This window comes from Lagenorhynchus albirostris, chromosome 4, assembly GCF_949774975.1.
Source record: "Lagenorhynchus albirostris chromosome 4, mLagAlb1.1, whole genome shotgun sequence".
In the NCBI taxonomy this organism is placed as follows: domain Eukaryota; kingdom Metazoa; phylum Chordata; class Mammalia; order Artiodactyla; family Delphinidae; genus Lagenorhynchus; species Lagenorhynchus albirostris.
In genome coordinates this window covers 63,068,007-63,084,526 of record NC_083098.1, presented here as the reverse complement: position 1 = coordinate 63,084,526, position 16,520 = coordinate 63,068,007, and positions in this window count along the sequence as shown.

Here is a 16,520-nt window from a genome sequence, read left to right as displayed (position 1 = left end):
GAAAGAACATTTGGATTGCACTTTATAATGTGCAAAATTCAAATCAAAGTAAGTAGAAAAAAAGAATCTGTTACTTTTTTGACATTGTCTTGGCAATGACTTCTTGGATATGACACCACAAGCATACATAATAAAAGCAAAAATAAACAAGCTGGACTACCTCAAACTAAAAATCTTCTGCATAGCAAACAAAACAATCAACAGAATGAAAAGGTAATCTACAGAATGGGAGAAAATATTTTCAAACCATATGCCTGATAAGAGGTTAAGATTCAAAATATATAAAGAACTCATACAGCTCAATAGCAAAAAAAAAGGGCAAAGGACTTGAGAAGACAAATGGCCAACAAGTATATGAAGATCCTCAATGTCACTAATCATCAGGAAAATACAAATCAAAATCACAATGAACTAGCACCTCTCACCTCTTAGAATGGCTGTTATCAAAAAACAAAAGACGACAAGTGTTGACAACAACGTGGAGAAATTGGAACCCTTCTACACTATTGGTAGGAATGTAAGATGGTGCAGCTGCTATGGAAAACGATATAAACTCTCCTCTCATCCAAATTAACCTGGAGTGTCCTATCAACTTATGGTGGTTTAAACTTAAGAAGCAAGGCACTGCAACACCTGATAAGTCATAGGTATTTTAAAGAGGCTCAGATTAATGAATTTATCTAATCTATTGTTATGTGGCAGAAAAAAATGCTGAGGAAAAAGAAAATAATAAATGTAAAAGGCTGTAAAGGATGTAAAAGACAGAGCCAAAGGAGAATATATTTCGCATGGGTTGCCAATAGTAAAAGCAACATTGAGACAAAGGGTTGAGAAAATAAAGGGAAAAATAAGGGCAAGTTGTTTTTACATTGCGAACTAGGGAATGGTTTTATAAAACAGCATTTGGCAGTTTTACAAAGTAAGCATAGTTATACCATACAACCCTGGCATCACATACCTAGGTATTTGACCAACTGAGTTGAAAACTTATGTTCACACAAAACCTGCACACAAATGTTTATATTAGCTTTATTCATAATTGCCCAAAATTGGCAGCCACCAAATGCCCTTCAGTATGTGAATGGATAAACAAACATGGATGCATCCATACAATGGAGTTTTGTTTACAATTAAAAAAAAATGTATCTCTCAAGCCACCAAAAGGCATGTAGGAATCTTAAATGCCTATTTCTAAGTGAAATGAGCCAGTCTAAAAAGGTTACATACTATATGATTCCAACTACATGACATTTTGAAAAAAGCAAAACTATAGAGAACATAAAAATATCATTTTTTGCCAGGGGTTCAGGCAAAGGAGGAGGTGGTTAAATAGGCAAAACACAGGGAATTTTTAAGAAAGTGAGGCTATTCTGCATGATATTGTAATGGTAGGTACATGACACTACACATTTATAAAAACCTATAGGAATTCACGGTACAAATAGTTAAATTATACGTATGCAAACTTTTACAGAACTATTTAGGTCAGAGTATCTCCGGATGGAATGCAGAATGTGACAAAACAATCTAACTATATTAGAAATGCATCGAACAACCTCACTGAAGGGGGTGAGAGAGATATGGGTGCTGACCCAAGAATGTGTGGAGTCTATAAGACTAAAGGCAAAAGAAACGGTATATAAGCAGTGTACTCTAGCTGATTGTTTCCTATGAGGATATAAATTAACAACTCTGAAAATGCTATACGTGTTTACTGGAACTGAACAATTGGTGACAGCCAGGCTCTTCATTGTCCTAATGAGAGCTTATAGATAAACAAAGGGAGAAGGCTAGAATGATCCATGTGGTAATGGATTAGAGTTGGAGACATCAGTATGAACTCATGTTTAGCTTAATACAATACAAATGGTTATGTATAGAAATATTTGTAGACATGTATATGTACATAGGTTAGTATACATACATATATTATACTGCTCTATAAGCTGAGAGGGCTTATAAGGAACAACATCTGGTAGTAATGAGTACCTCTAGCACCCAGATTTTGTCTTCTACTACCATTCTCTAATAAGAGGAACCAGGGTTCCTTGGAGAAATGGCTAATACTAGGACTAGGACAATACAAGATGAGCCTGGAGCATCTCACAGTGCCAGAAAGTAATAAAGTGCTAAAAAATAAAAACAAACCAACAACAAAAAAACCCATAAAATAAAACTCACAAAGATGTCAAAGAGACACAGGAACAACCTGAAGGATCTCCAAGAGCTGAAGCTAATTTGAGCAATAAAATAAAGTAATATTTGGTTATAACCTAAAGTATAAAATAAATATCCATTGAGTCCATACAGATATATTTGAATAAATGAATAAACATGAGAGAAGGGACAAATCTTCCACGAAGAGGAATTCCAAGTAATTTATGTAGGTATTCCACCCTCAAGGAAGGGAGCATTAACTCCCCACTTCTTAAGTACAGGCAGCCTAGTTACATCACTCCAGAGACTACAGTATGGAAAGGGAAAAAAGGAACTTCATCTCAGAGAAACACGACATAGGCTACCTCAGCCTGGTGACTAGGTCAACATCAACAGTGGTAAGTCATGTTGAGAGTATGACTTGAAATTATATGATGAAAATGGCATTTTACCTCTGTGTTCTTCCTCCCAAAAACCCATAACTTCAGTATAACCATGAGAAAAATATCAGAGAAACTTCAAGAGGCATTCTACAAAATGTCTTACTAGTACTCCTCAAAACTGTCAGGTTCATCAAAAACAAGGAATGTCTGAGAAACTATCACTGTCATGAGGAGCTTTAAGAAAATCTTACAACTAAATGTAATGTGATACCCTAGAAGGGACCTTTGAAAACAAAAAGGACATTAGGTTAAAATCAAGGAAATCTTAATAAAATTTAGATATTAGTTAATAATAATGCATCAACATTCTTTTATTAATTATAACAAATACACCAAAATAATAAAGGAAACTCAGTGTGAAGTGAGCACAGAGAACTCTCTGTACTATCTTCATAACTTTCCTGTAAACCGAAAACTTCTAAAATTTTAAAAGTTTATTGAAAAACAGTTAATAAAAGACTATTTCAAATTCCATTGGGCTGTAATACAAAGGGCTCACATTCTTCTCACATGGAAGTTTGATTCCTTACACTAAACAAAGAACTCTCAGCTTTTGAGACACTGGAGGCAAAGGGAATATGGAATGGCTATTGGAGGAGGAAAGTCAAAAAAAATCAGTCATATCCTAATCTCCAGTTGCAGAATCAAGGACAGAATATTTCTCCCTTAATGTATCATTCATGAATTTCATATTAACTGTCATCCTCTCTCTCTGCATTTTTTACCTTCAAAGTACATATATTTGATGCCCTGTTGGTAATTAACATTACCACTTAATCCTTGAATTGCAGAATATTGAGATAGGGTCACTATAGCACTGAAGGAAGAATTGAGATCACCTAATTAGACTGTGTTCCTTTGGAGAGGAAGAGTGTACTTATGTTATGAACAATTACATTGATTGGAATAACTTTGGAAGTTTACATCTAGGAAGATGGATATACTTGCCTATTAGGAGCCAAAAATTAGGTTGTAGTGCACATATATTTGAGTTTTAGCTATTTCCTTGATTTCCAAAAGCCCAAATAATTGTGGTCTCTCTGCCACTGGGTGTGGTCTTGGCAGTTTTGAGTATTCAATGGAAGCTTATGAGAGAGTTGAAGGTAAGATGGATGGAGCAGCAGCAATGGTGGCAGTGGTGGTGGGAGCAGTAGAAGCATCAGTAGTGGAAGAGATTTTATTTAGCTCCATGCTTAGTCCAGGTATTATCCTTTACTGACCCTAGTTCACCAACTCTATTATTTCCAAGCACTATCATCTACCCGCTACCCTTCTAATCAATTCCTCTTCTGTTTTATGAGAGTTTCCATTTCTTTTTTTTATTATTATTATTATTTTGGCTGCGTCGGATCTTAGTTATGGCACGCGGGCTCTTCGTTGCCGCGCACAGGCTTCTCTCTAGTTGTGACACACAGGCTTCTCTCTAGTGTGGCATGTGGGTTTCCTCTCCTCTAGTTGTGGCACATGGGCTCCAGAGCACATGGGCTCTGTAGTTTGCGGCACACGGGCTCTCTAGTTGAGGTGCGCGAGCTCAGCAGTTGTGGTGCACAGGCTAAGATGCCCTGTGGCATGTGGGATCTTAGTTCCCCGACCAGGGATCAAATCTGTGACCCCTGCATTGGAAGGCAGATTCTTTACCACTAGACCACCAGCAAAGTCCCTCCATTTCTTTTAACAAAAAATATATTTTCTATGTTGTAAAATAAATAAAGATGAATGATATATATAGATGTAATTATATATACATCATATACACATGTATGAATATATATGGAAAAAAAGAAGGCACAAGAAACATCAAGGAAAGTTATTTAGCTGCAATATGAGTTTTGCATGCGAGTATACTGCATTTTTTTCTAAACCCTAAATATATGTGCTTGTTACATAGCAGATCCTTCTTCTTTTTCCCTTTATCCATCCAGTATCACTTGTCTGTCTGGATTGTGTGCCAGTGTTCCACAGCCCATCCCTGCCAGAAAGGCATTTGCAGAGATATAAGTTGTCAGCTCTGGGTGCCTCTAAGTATGTGCCTTTCCTCTAAAAATTCTATTTTCAGTTGACAGTATAGCACTTTCATCTTGTTTCCTTTCTGAATTAAAGGGGAAAAGAAGACCTAGATAATCTCAGTTGACATAACCTGTGCTGCTTAACAAATTAGTTCTCAGGAAAATTAATGATGCATCCAGCCATAGGCAAGCTATTTAGATTCCTCCTTTTCCTACAGTGATAAAATAAATGAACAATGGATGTTTTCTAAGCAGCAGCTGACAAATTTATTTGTTTGCAGAACACAGACTTTAAAACACTTACTCATGAGGTCCCATTTCCAACATTAGTACCCATATCAACATAGGTTGGTCAAGGTTCAACTAAGTTTAATATTCAGAAGAGATGGCTCATTCACACACATCCATGATAGCTGTTAACACCAAGGAACTATTACTATCTTATGTCTAAAACTAGCATAATGTCCTCTCAAGTAAAGCACTGGTGGTAATGTCTTTCACAGACTGATCCAATAAAAATAGAAGAAAAAAAAAAGTTAAAATCAAGAATCAGAATTCTTTTCTAATATTTCTTTCCTTTTCTTTCTACTTTATGTTATAGTTAAGGTACTGCATTTTAAAATTATATATATTATAGACTATATTATAAATTTTGTTTCAAGGTATTAAAGGAGCAAAACAAAATATTTGTTATGGAAATGGGGCTTTCGGTCTTATACAGTTTTTTTCAGATTTACTGAGGTATAATTGACAAATAAAAATTGTATACATTTAAAATATACAACTTGATGTTTTGATAGACTTAATACATTGTGAAATGATCTCTGTAATTAACTAATAAACATATCTATCATCTCATATAGTTACCATTATCTTTTTTGTGAGAACACTTAAAATCTACCCGCTTAGCAAATTTCCAGTATACAATACAGTATTGTTAACTATAGTCACCATACTGTACATTATCTCTTTAGAAGGAAGGAGGAGGGATGGAGAGAGGCTGGGGGAGGGGAGGAGAAGTGACAGAGACTGTGTGTGCCCCACAAAGCCTAAAATATTTACCATCTGACCCTTTACAGAAAAAGTCTGCCTATACTCTCCTTGTTATAAAGTTTCTGATTTCCTTCAATAAAGTTGTTTCTAGACTACTTCATTTACTCCTACTCAGCAGTTTCAATTTACAATCCTGGAATTTCCTGAAGCTATTTATTTTCATTAATTTGGTTCATATCATAAAAATTATGAGTAAGAATTGCTAGAACATACTCTAACATCAGAGAGGTGATACTTTTACTAATGTAAAATTCTCTTAAAGAGAAGAAAAAGCTAAATGTTGAAGAAATAAAGAACAGAACACATGTAAAAAATAACATCATTACCAGTTGCTCAAAAAAATGAAATGCTTACATGAAAATCTAACACAACATGTACATGACTTGTATGCTGAACATACACAATGCTAATGAAATAAATAAAAAACATCTAAATAGATGGAGATACAGTGTTCATGGACTGAAAGACTCAACATAGTAAAGATGTCATATTTCCCCAAAACGATGTAAGGTTTAATACAATTCGTATCAAAATCTCAGAAAAATTATTTGTTGATATAGACAATTTTATTCCAAATATATATATGAAAAGGCAAAGGAACTAGAATAGCTAAAATCATTCTGAGAAAGAAGAACAAAATGGGAAGAGCTACTCTATCTGATTTCAAGACTTATTATGTAGATATATTAACAAAGACCATGTGGTATTAACAGAGGGGTAGATACAATGGATCAATGACACAGAATACAGAACCCAGATCCATACAAATATGCTGAACTGATCTTTGACAAAGGTGCAAAACAATCCAATGGAAGAAAGAGAGCCCTTTCAAAAATGGTGCTGGAGCAACTGGATATCTACAGTCAAAAAAATGAATTTTGACCTAAACCTTAAACGTAAAATGTAAAACTATAAAACTTTTAGAAGATAACATAGGAGAAAATCTTTCGGAGCTAAGGATTGGTCAAGAGTTTGTGTGAGGAGTGACATTAGCATACAGTGTGATAAAATAGGAAGTCCCCATTCATAGTCTCTCTCAGCAACAATATTTTGGCAGCCATCCATAGGAAAAAATAAGTGGCTTTGTGGGAGCTTTGAGATCTGGGTAGGAGATTATGAAACCCCAATGGAATCCAAGACCAAAGACGGCTGTCTTGCGAAGTCACACCCAGGTCCAGGTGGTAGACTTGCTCACCATGGTCCTGGCTACAGGCAAAACTGCTCTGCCCCCTGCAGACCCAGCTACAGCCCTGTTTGGACTTGTTCCTGACACCAACCCATGCCCACGATAAGAGGCCCACCAATCTTGGTCCCGGCTGTGGACCCTGAAGCAAGTGGACACTGAAACAGTCAGTGACCAGGCTCCAGCGCTCTTAGCCATGGTCCTGCCTAGGGACCAAGTGGGAGACAAGAGTATCAATGACCCAAGGCAGGTTCTCCAACACTGGTTCAACTGAAAATCCTGAAACAGCCCTGTAACTCAGCTTCAGCCTTTCTCAGCCACAGGACTAAAGAAATTGAGGAAGACACAAATAAATGGAAAGATATCCCTTGTTCATGGATTGGAAGAATTAATACTGTTAAGATGTCCATACTACCCGAAGCTATCGACAGATACAATGAAATCCCTCTCAAAATTTCAATGGCATTTTTCACAGAATAGAAAAAACGCTAAAATTCATATGAAACCACAAAAGTCCCCAAGTACCCAAAACAATCTGGAAAAAGATGATCAAATCTGGAGGCATCATACTTCCTGATTTTAAACTGTCTTACAAAGCTATACTAATCAAAAGAGTATGGTATTGGCATAAAATAGACACATAATCCAATACAAGAGAATAGAGAGCCATGCATATACACTAAACTAATCTTTAACAAGGACCCCAAAAATGCACAATGGGAAAAAAGTAGTCTGTCCAATAAAGGGTGTTGGGAAAGCTGGATATCCATATGCAGAAGAATGAAGTTGGAACCTTATCTTACATCATACACAAACATTAATTCAAAATGAATTAAAGACTTAAGTGTAAGACCTGAAACTCTAAACTTTTAGAAGAAACATAGGGGAAAAGCTCCTTGACATTGGTTTTAGTAATGATTTTTTTGGATTTGACAGCAAAAGCACAGGAAAAAAGCAAAAATAATTAAGCATGACTACACCAACCTAAAAAGCTTCTGTACCATAGAGGAAAAATTCAACAAAATAGAAAGGTAACCTATGGAAAGGGAAAAAATAAATCTTATACTTGAAAAGAGATTTATGTCCAAAATATATAAAGCACTCATACAATTCAATAGCAAAACAAAAAGAAAAGAAAATTTAAATTAAAAAATAACCCAAGGGTGTGGAGAAAAGGGAACACTCTTGCACTGCTGGTGGGAATGTGAATTGGTTCAGCCACTATGGAGAATAGTATGGAGGTTCCTTAAAAAACTACAAATAGAACTACCATATGACCCAGCAATCCCACTACTGGGCATATACCCTGAGAAAACCAAAATTCAAAGAGTCATGTACCAAAATGTTCATTGCAGCTCTATTTACAATAGACTGGAGATGGAAACAACCTAAGTGCCCATCATCGGATGAATGGATAAAGAAGATGTGGCACATATATACAATGGAATATTACTCAGCCATAAAAAGAAACGAAATTGAGCTATTTGTAATGAGGTGGATAGACCTAGAGTCTGTCATACAGAGTGAAGTAAGTCTGAAAGAAAAAGACAAATACCGTATGCTAACACATATATATGGAATTTAAGGAAAAAAATGTCATGAAGAACCTAGGGGTAAAGCAGGAATAAAGACGCAGACCTCCTTGAGGACTTGAGGTTATGGGGAGGGGGAAGGGTGAGCTGTGACAGGGCGAGAGAGAGTCATGGGCATATACACACTAACAAACGTAGTAAGGTAGATAGCTAGTGGGAAGCAGCCGCATGGCACAGGGATATTGGCTCGGTGCTTTGTGACAGCCTGGAGGGGTGGGATAGGGAGGGTGGGAGGGAGGGAGACGCAAGAGGGAAGACATATGGGAACATATGTTTATGTATGACTGATTCACTTTGTTATAAAGCAGAAACTAACACACCATTGTAAAGCAATTATACCCCAATAAAGATGTTAAAAAAATAAAAAATAACCCAATTAAAAAATGGGCAAAGCACCACAATGGACATCTTTCCAAAGAAGACATACAAATGGCCAACAGATATATGAAAATGTTTTCAACATCACTAATCATCTGGGAAATGCAAATCAAAACCACAATGAGTTATTACCTCACATCTGTTAGGAGAGTTATTATCAAAATGATAAAAGGTAACAAGTGTTGGCAAGGGTGTGGAGAAAAGGCAATCCGTGTGCACTGTTGGCGGGAATGTGAAGAAGTACTGCCTTTATGGAAAACAGAATGGAGCATTCAAATAATTAAAAATAGAATTACCATATGATCCAGCAATCCCTCTTCTGAGTATATATCCAAAGGAAATGAAATCAGGATCTCAAAGTGAAATCTGCATTCCGATGGTCTTTGCAGCATATTTCCCAATAACCAAGACAAGAACCTAAGGATCCTTGCTGGATTAATGGACAAAAAAATTATAAATTGAGAAATAAATATATATATGTGTGTGTGTATATATATATATGTATATATATATATATATATGAATATTATTCAGCCATAAAAAAGAATAAAATCCTGCTATCTGCAACAACATGAATGAACCTTGGGGACATTATGCTAAGAGAAATAACCAGACACAGAAAGACAAATACTGTATGATCTCAGTTACATGTTGAATCTTTAAAAAAAAAAAAGTTAAATTCATAGGACTATAGAATGGTGGTTGCCAGGAGCTGGGGGTGGGATAAAGAGGGAGATGATGGTCAAAGTGTTACAAACTGTCAGTAATAAGATGAGTAAATTCTGGGGATCTAATGTATAGCATGGTGATTATAGCTAATAATATGGTATTGTATACTTGAAATTTGCTAAGAGAGTAGATCTTAAGTGTTCTCACCACATACACGCAAAATATTAACTGTGTGAGGTAATGGATGTGTTAATTAACTTAATTGTGGTAATCATTTCACAATGTATGCTTATATTAAATTATCATGTTGTATACCTTAAAAAATAAAATAGTTTGCTTGACACTGAAAGCATGATCTATAAAGAAAAAAATCCATAAATCAGACTTTATCAAGATTTAAAACCGTGCTCTTCAAAAGACCCTGTTAGATGATGAAAAAGCATGCCAGAGACTAGGAGAAAATATTTGCAAACCATATATCCAAAAATGATTCATATCCAAAATAAATTTTTTATTCTTTTCCAGTTTTATTGAGATATAATTGACATACAACATTGTATTAGTTTTAGGTGGATATATTTTTTAAATAATCAAAATTCAACATTTAAAAAAATCCAAATAGAAAATGGTCAAAAGACAAGAAGAGACATTTCACTGAAAAGGATACATGGGTGGCAAATAACATATGAAAAGATTTTCAACATCACTAGTGAAATGCAAATAAAGATTATTATGAGATATCCCCACTTATCTATTAGAAGAACTGAAAAAAACCTGACAATAGCAAATGCTGGTAAGGATGCGAAGAAATGGATATTTCATATGTTGATTGTGAGAATGTAAAACAGTAAACCAATCTAGAAAACAGTTTAGCAGATTGACGTGGTAGAAATACCATATGTATTTCTGTGCATTTACCCTAAAGAAATGAAAACCTACATTTACAGAACAACCTATACACAATGTTCATATTATCTTTATTTGTGGTACATCCATACCAAGGAATACTACTAAGCAACAAAAAGAAATAAGCTAATGATATACACAACTTGAATGGATTTCAAGGGCATTATGCTAAGTAAGAAAAAGCCAAAGGTCATATACTATATGATTCCATTGATATAACGGTCTCTAAGTGACAAAATTGTAGAGATGGAGAATAAAGTAGTGCAGGAGGTTAAGATTAGGGGAGTGAAGGGAAGGGGAATCTATGTGATTATAAAGAGGCAGCATGCAGGAAAGCTTTGTGGTGATAGTTCTATATCTTGACTGCAGTGGTGCTTACACAAATTTACACATGATAAAATGACATGCAACCACACACATACACATTATACCCAGGCAAATTTCCTATTTTCGGCATTGTACTATAGTTACATAATATGTAACCATTGAGGGAAACTGGATGAAAGGTACATCCATTCATCAAGTAAATGGATAAAACTTGGAATACTACTTGACAATTAAAATGAACTATTACAAGCATCATGAAACTTTTGTGGTGATTGCCATGATGGATGTCTATTGAATTTGCTCTCCCTCACCAAATATAAACTAGCGAAATATAAAAAGTAACTATGTGCGGGCCTTGGAGAACAGTGCAGGGCTGTGATTCTTGAAAGGCATAAGGTTAGCTCCAAAGTCACCTAGTTTTATGTGCTTTTCAAAACTGGATACAGGATAGAGTTCAAACAGAGCAGAAGTCTCGCTGGACAGAAAAAACAGATTATAATTTGGGGCTGTTGAGACAGCTGGAATTGTGGAGCAGGATATCAGAGAAGAGAAACCTGTATTGAAAACAGAGCTCCAGAAATATGCATGGGGTACCCAAGAGCAATGCTGTGCAATAGAACTTTCTGCAATGATGGAAATACATATATCTGTGCTGTCCACTATGGTAGCCACCAGCACTGTGTGGCTATTGAGCCACTGTAATGTGGCAAGTGCAACTAAGGAACTAAATATTTTATTTTGTTTAAATTTAAATGTCTACAGCATGTGGTTTCTGGCTATTGTATTAGCCATCACAGACCCAGAGTTTGGATGAGTAACTGGCTGCAAATGTGCAGAGCAAAGTTCTGTGAGGCCTTTCTGTGCCTGGCTTATTTTCCTTAGCATAACATAGTCCAGGTTCACCTATATTATCACAAATGGCAGCATCTTCTTTTTAAAGACTGAGTAATATTCTATTGTATATACTGTATAGGACATCTCTTTGTCAGAAGAGATCTGATTAATATGTCCATTCATTAAAAAATCTTTTCTAAATATTAGAGTCATTAATCAAAATAATTCAACAGAGAACTACGGTAAAAGGTACATCTATATTACTTTCCTTGGGCTATGGTAACAAAATAGTACAAACTAAGTGGCTTAAAACAAGAAAAATGTATTGTCTCACAATTCTGGAGGCTAACAGTCTGAAGTCAAAGTGTAGGCAGGGCCATGCCCTCTCTGAAACCTGTAGGTTTCACAGTAATGCTTCTGCTTAGAACCCATCATTCTTAAAAGGAGAGTCAGTGTGAAAGATCATTAGAGAATAACTAAGGCTTTCTTCTTAATGTTACCAGATGTACTAAAAATATGTAGAAAACTAAAGAGTTTTAGGGGAGAAAATAGTTAAATATCAGAAACGAACTGCTGGCAGCTATTCCTGAAGTTATTTTAAATATCCTCATATGTACCAGAAAATTTTCATTCCATTTGTCAGAATTATAATTCAACAGTGTGCTTTAAATTTTGCTTTTATTTTAAAAATCAATGCAAATGTATTACTTTTCATGTGAAACTTCCTAGGCCATTTTCCACTATATTCCTCAATGTCTCCAAAAGAAGTTATAGAGCTTGGTATATGAATAAATTTTTTAATCATTAGAGAAACTGGTATACTTACTTTCCCAAGTTAAGAGTTATATGACTGGATGTATTTCCATCTTTACTTAGACTGGAATTTTGCTCAGTCATCTGCAATGGCTTGATATTTTTTTAAGTGAAGCATTTATTTTATTGATATAATTTACAGTCAAATGCATAAGTACAGTTCAATGAGTTTTGGACAAGTACATCTTACCTAAGTACTTACCTAAGTAACCCACAGAATTTTTGTCACTCCTATTCTGTTCAAGTCTTTTCCTATCAACCCCACTTCCATCCCTTGGGCCACTATTCTATTTATCGCTGTAGATAGGTTTTATTTGTTCTAGAACTTTATACATATGGACTCATAAAATCTTTCACTCAGCACAATGGCTAATATTCATGCACCATGGTATGTCTATCAGTTGTTCATTCATGTTTTATTGTTGAGTGGTATTCCATATGAATATATCACTTTATTTTCCTCTGGATGGACATTTGGGTTGTTTTCTGTTTTGAGCTATTATGAATAGCTGCTGTGAATACTCTTGTCAAGTTTATAAATGGACATATGCTTTTATTTCTCTTGGGTTGATACCAATGATGGAATCGCTAGGTTAAAGTATACGGTTAATGTTATGATAAACTGCCAAACACTTTTCCAAAGTCATTTTATCATTTTACACTCCCACCAGCAAATTATGTGAATTGCATTTGCTTCACACCCTTGTTGACATTTGGTGTTATCAGTCTTTAATTTTAGCCATTCCAAGTAGGTTTGAAATATCTGTTTATGAAGATAAGCTTTATTTTATGTTATGTTTAGCTCTTTTGTTTTATGTTATATGATCCATCTCGAATTAGTTTCTTTTGTATAGTGTCAGGTTGGGGTCAAGATCAATTTTTATCCTATATGGACATCCAGTTGTCTTTATTAAAAAGACTCTGTGAGTCTTCTAATTTTGTTCAAGATTTTCAAGACTGTTTTGCCAATTGTATTGTAGGTTCTTTGAATTTGCATAAAAATTTTAGAATTAGCTTCTCAATATCTACTATATAAATAGCCTGCTGGGATGTTGATTGGGATTGCATTGATCTTTAGGTCAATTTAGGAAGAATTCTCATCTAAACCAGCATTATGTACACTTCAGTGAACATGATATATCTCTTCATTTATTTAGGTCTTATATTTCTCTTGGTCTTATTTTATAATTTCAAAATAGAGATGTTGTTCATCTTTTGTTAAATTTATTGGTAAGCACTGCATGTTTTTGATGCTATGGTAAATTATATTATTTCTCTAATTTCATTTTTCAAGGGTTTTTTTTTGCTGATATCTAGAAGTACAAGTGATTTTTACATATTTAACTTTTATTCTATGACCTTGCTAAATTCACTAGTTATCACTTTTTTTTAAGATTGCTTAAGATTTTCTATGAATGTATTCTATATATACCATCACACCTGTGAATACAGACATTTCGACTTTTCCTTTCAATCTTTATGCTTTATATTTCTTTTTCTTGACTTACTGTACTGGCTAGGACATCCTGCAAAGTATTGAATAGAAACAGTAAGAATAGCCATCCTGCTTTGTGGCCAACATTAATGGCATTCATTTCACCTTAAAGTACAATGTTGGCTGTAAACTTAAAAAAAAATTCCTTTATTAGACTGAGGAAGTTCTTTGCATTTCTGGTTTGCTGAGTTCTCTTTTTAAAATCAAGAATCTATTTATCTGTGTCTATTAAAATGATCATATGGTTTTCTCACTTATAATTCACCACTTGGTGAAGTACATTTTTTTCAAATTTTGATCTCCCTTGCATTTCTGGAATAAAGCCCACTTTGTCATGATGTACTATTCTATTTATATTTTGCTGTATTTATATATTGCTTATACTATTGTATTTATATATTGCTGTATATTGCTGTATTCTATTTATATATTGCTGTATTGTACTATTCTATTTATATATTGCTGATATATAAAATATCAATCTCTTGATATTTTAAGGATTTTTTGTGTATCTAGGTCTCTGAGGGAATATTTATCTGTTTTCTTTTTTTTATTTATTACAACATTGTCAAGTGGTGGTATCAAGGTATACACGCCTTATAAAATGAGTTCAAAACTATCCATTCTTCTGGTAATCTCTGGAAGAGTTTATAAAAGATTGATAGTACTTCCTTCGCAAATGGTAGAAAGACATACCAGTAACATCATCCAGGCCTGGAGTTTGCTTTATGGGAAGATTTTTAATTATGGTTTTAACTTCTTTAATAAGTATCACAGTATTCAGATTTCTTATCTCTTTAGTTTTGATAAATTTAGTTTTGAATTTGCCTATATCTAAATGTTCAACTTGATTTGCATAAAGTTTATAATATTTTCTCCAACAATTTTCTTGAGATTTGACATAAAACATGCTTAAGTTAATACAAAAATGTTTAGTATAGTATCTGGAGCACAAATTATGCTATATAATAATTTTTCTTGTTCATTCTTGCTAAGCTTTTATCAGTTTTGTTGTTCTTTCAAAATGATTAACTTTTGGTTTCACTTATTTTTCTCTATTGTCTTTTTGTTTCTAATATTTCACTGATTTTTGATCTGGTCTTTATAATTTACTCTGTTCTGCATACTTTGGTGTTATTTGCTCTTCTTTATCTAGCTTCTTAAGCTGGATGCTTAGATTATTGTAAAATTTCTTCCTTTCTAATTCAACCATTTAAAGCTGCACCTTAATAAGCCATTTTTGTTTTTGCCTAATTCAAGCCATTTTCTAATGTCTTAAATAACCCATTGGTTATTTTGAAGTGTCTCATAAACTCCAACTATTTGAGAGTTCCCCAAATTTGTTTCTCTGTGTTGATTACTAATTCAGAGATTTGCTAAGTTTTTCCACAATTTTAGCCTTTGACAGCCGTGTGGTTTCTATTGCAATTTCTCAGTTCTGCTGTTGAAACACGAAAGCAGCCATAGACAATAGGTAAATGAATAAGTGTGGTTATGTTTCAGTAAAACTTTATATACAAAATGCAGTGAGCTGGATTCAGCCTGTAGGTGTTGTCATCCCCCGATGTGGACACTTTGTACACTTCAATACTTTAACATTTATCTAGATTGTTTGATAATCCACAGTATGATCTTGGAGAATGTTCCATGTGTATTAGAAACAAATATGTTGTCTGTTGTTGGGTAGAATATTCTATATCTATTAGAAAGAGCTGGTTGATTGTATTGTTTAAGTCTTCTATATTCTTACTGATTTTCTGTGTAGTTTTTCTTTCCATTATTGATAGAAATATTGATAACTCATTCTGTTGAATATCTATTTCTTTTTTAAATCTGCCAATTTTGACTTCATGTATTTTGAGACTGTATTGTTAGGTTCATATTCATTTACTGTTGTTATATTTTATTGCTGTATTGACCCTTTTATCATTATGAAATATCACGTAATATTTTCATATTAATGTCTATTTCTCTGATATTACTATAGCCACTTAAGCTGTCTTTTATTTACTGTTTGTCTGGTACAGGCATACCTCAGAGATATGGTAGGTTCAGTTCCAGACCACCACAATGAAGCAAATTTACAATAAAGCGAGAATGTAAGTCACATGAAATTTTTGGTTTCCCAGTGCATATAAAAGTCATGTTTTCACCATACTATAGTATATTAAGTGTGCAATAAATAGCATTATGTTTCTTAAAAATGTACATACCTTAGTTTAAAAACAAACCTGTTGGGAAAATAATGCTGGTAGACTTACTCAACAAAAGGTTGTCACGAACCTTCAATTTGTAAAAAAATGTAACACGCAAAGCACAGTAAAGTGAAGTGCAATAAAACATGGTACACCAGTAGATCTTTTTCTGTCATGTTGCATTCAACCTATTGTGTCTTTGAATTAAAAATGGCTATTATACATACTTGGATCTTGAATTTTAAAAATCCAGTCTAACAATCATTGCCTTTTGATTGGAGTGTTTAATCCAGTCACATTTAATGTAAATAGTGGTAAGATTGGATTCATATCTCCCATTTTCCTTTTTCTTTTCTATATGTCTCATAGGGTTTTGTTGTTATTCCTTTATTCTTCCCTGCCTTATTTTGGGTTAGACAATCGTTTTAGGGTACCATTTTAAATATTCTGAATTTGTATCTTTTTTTTC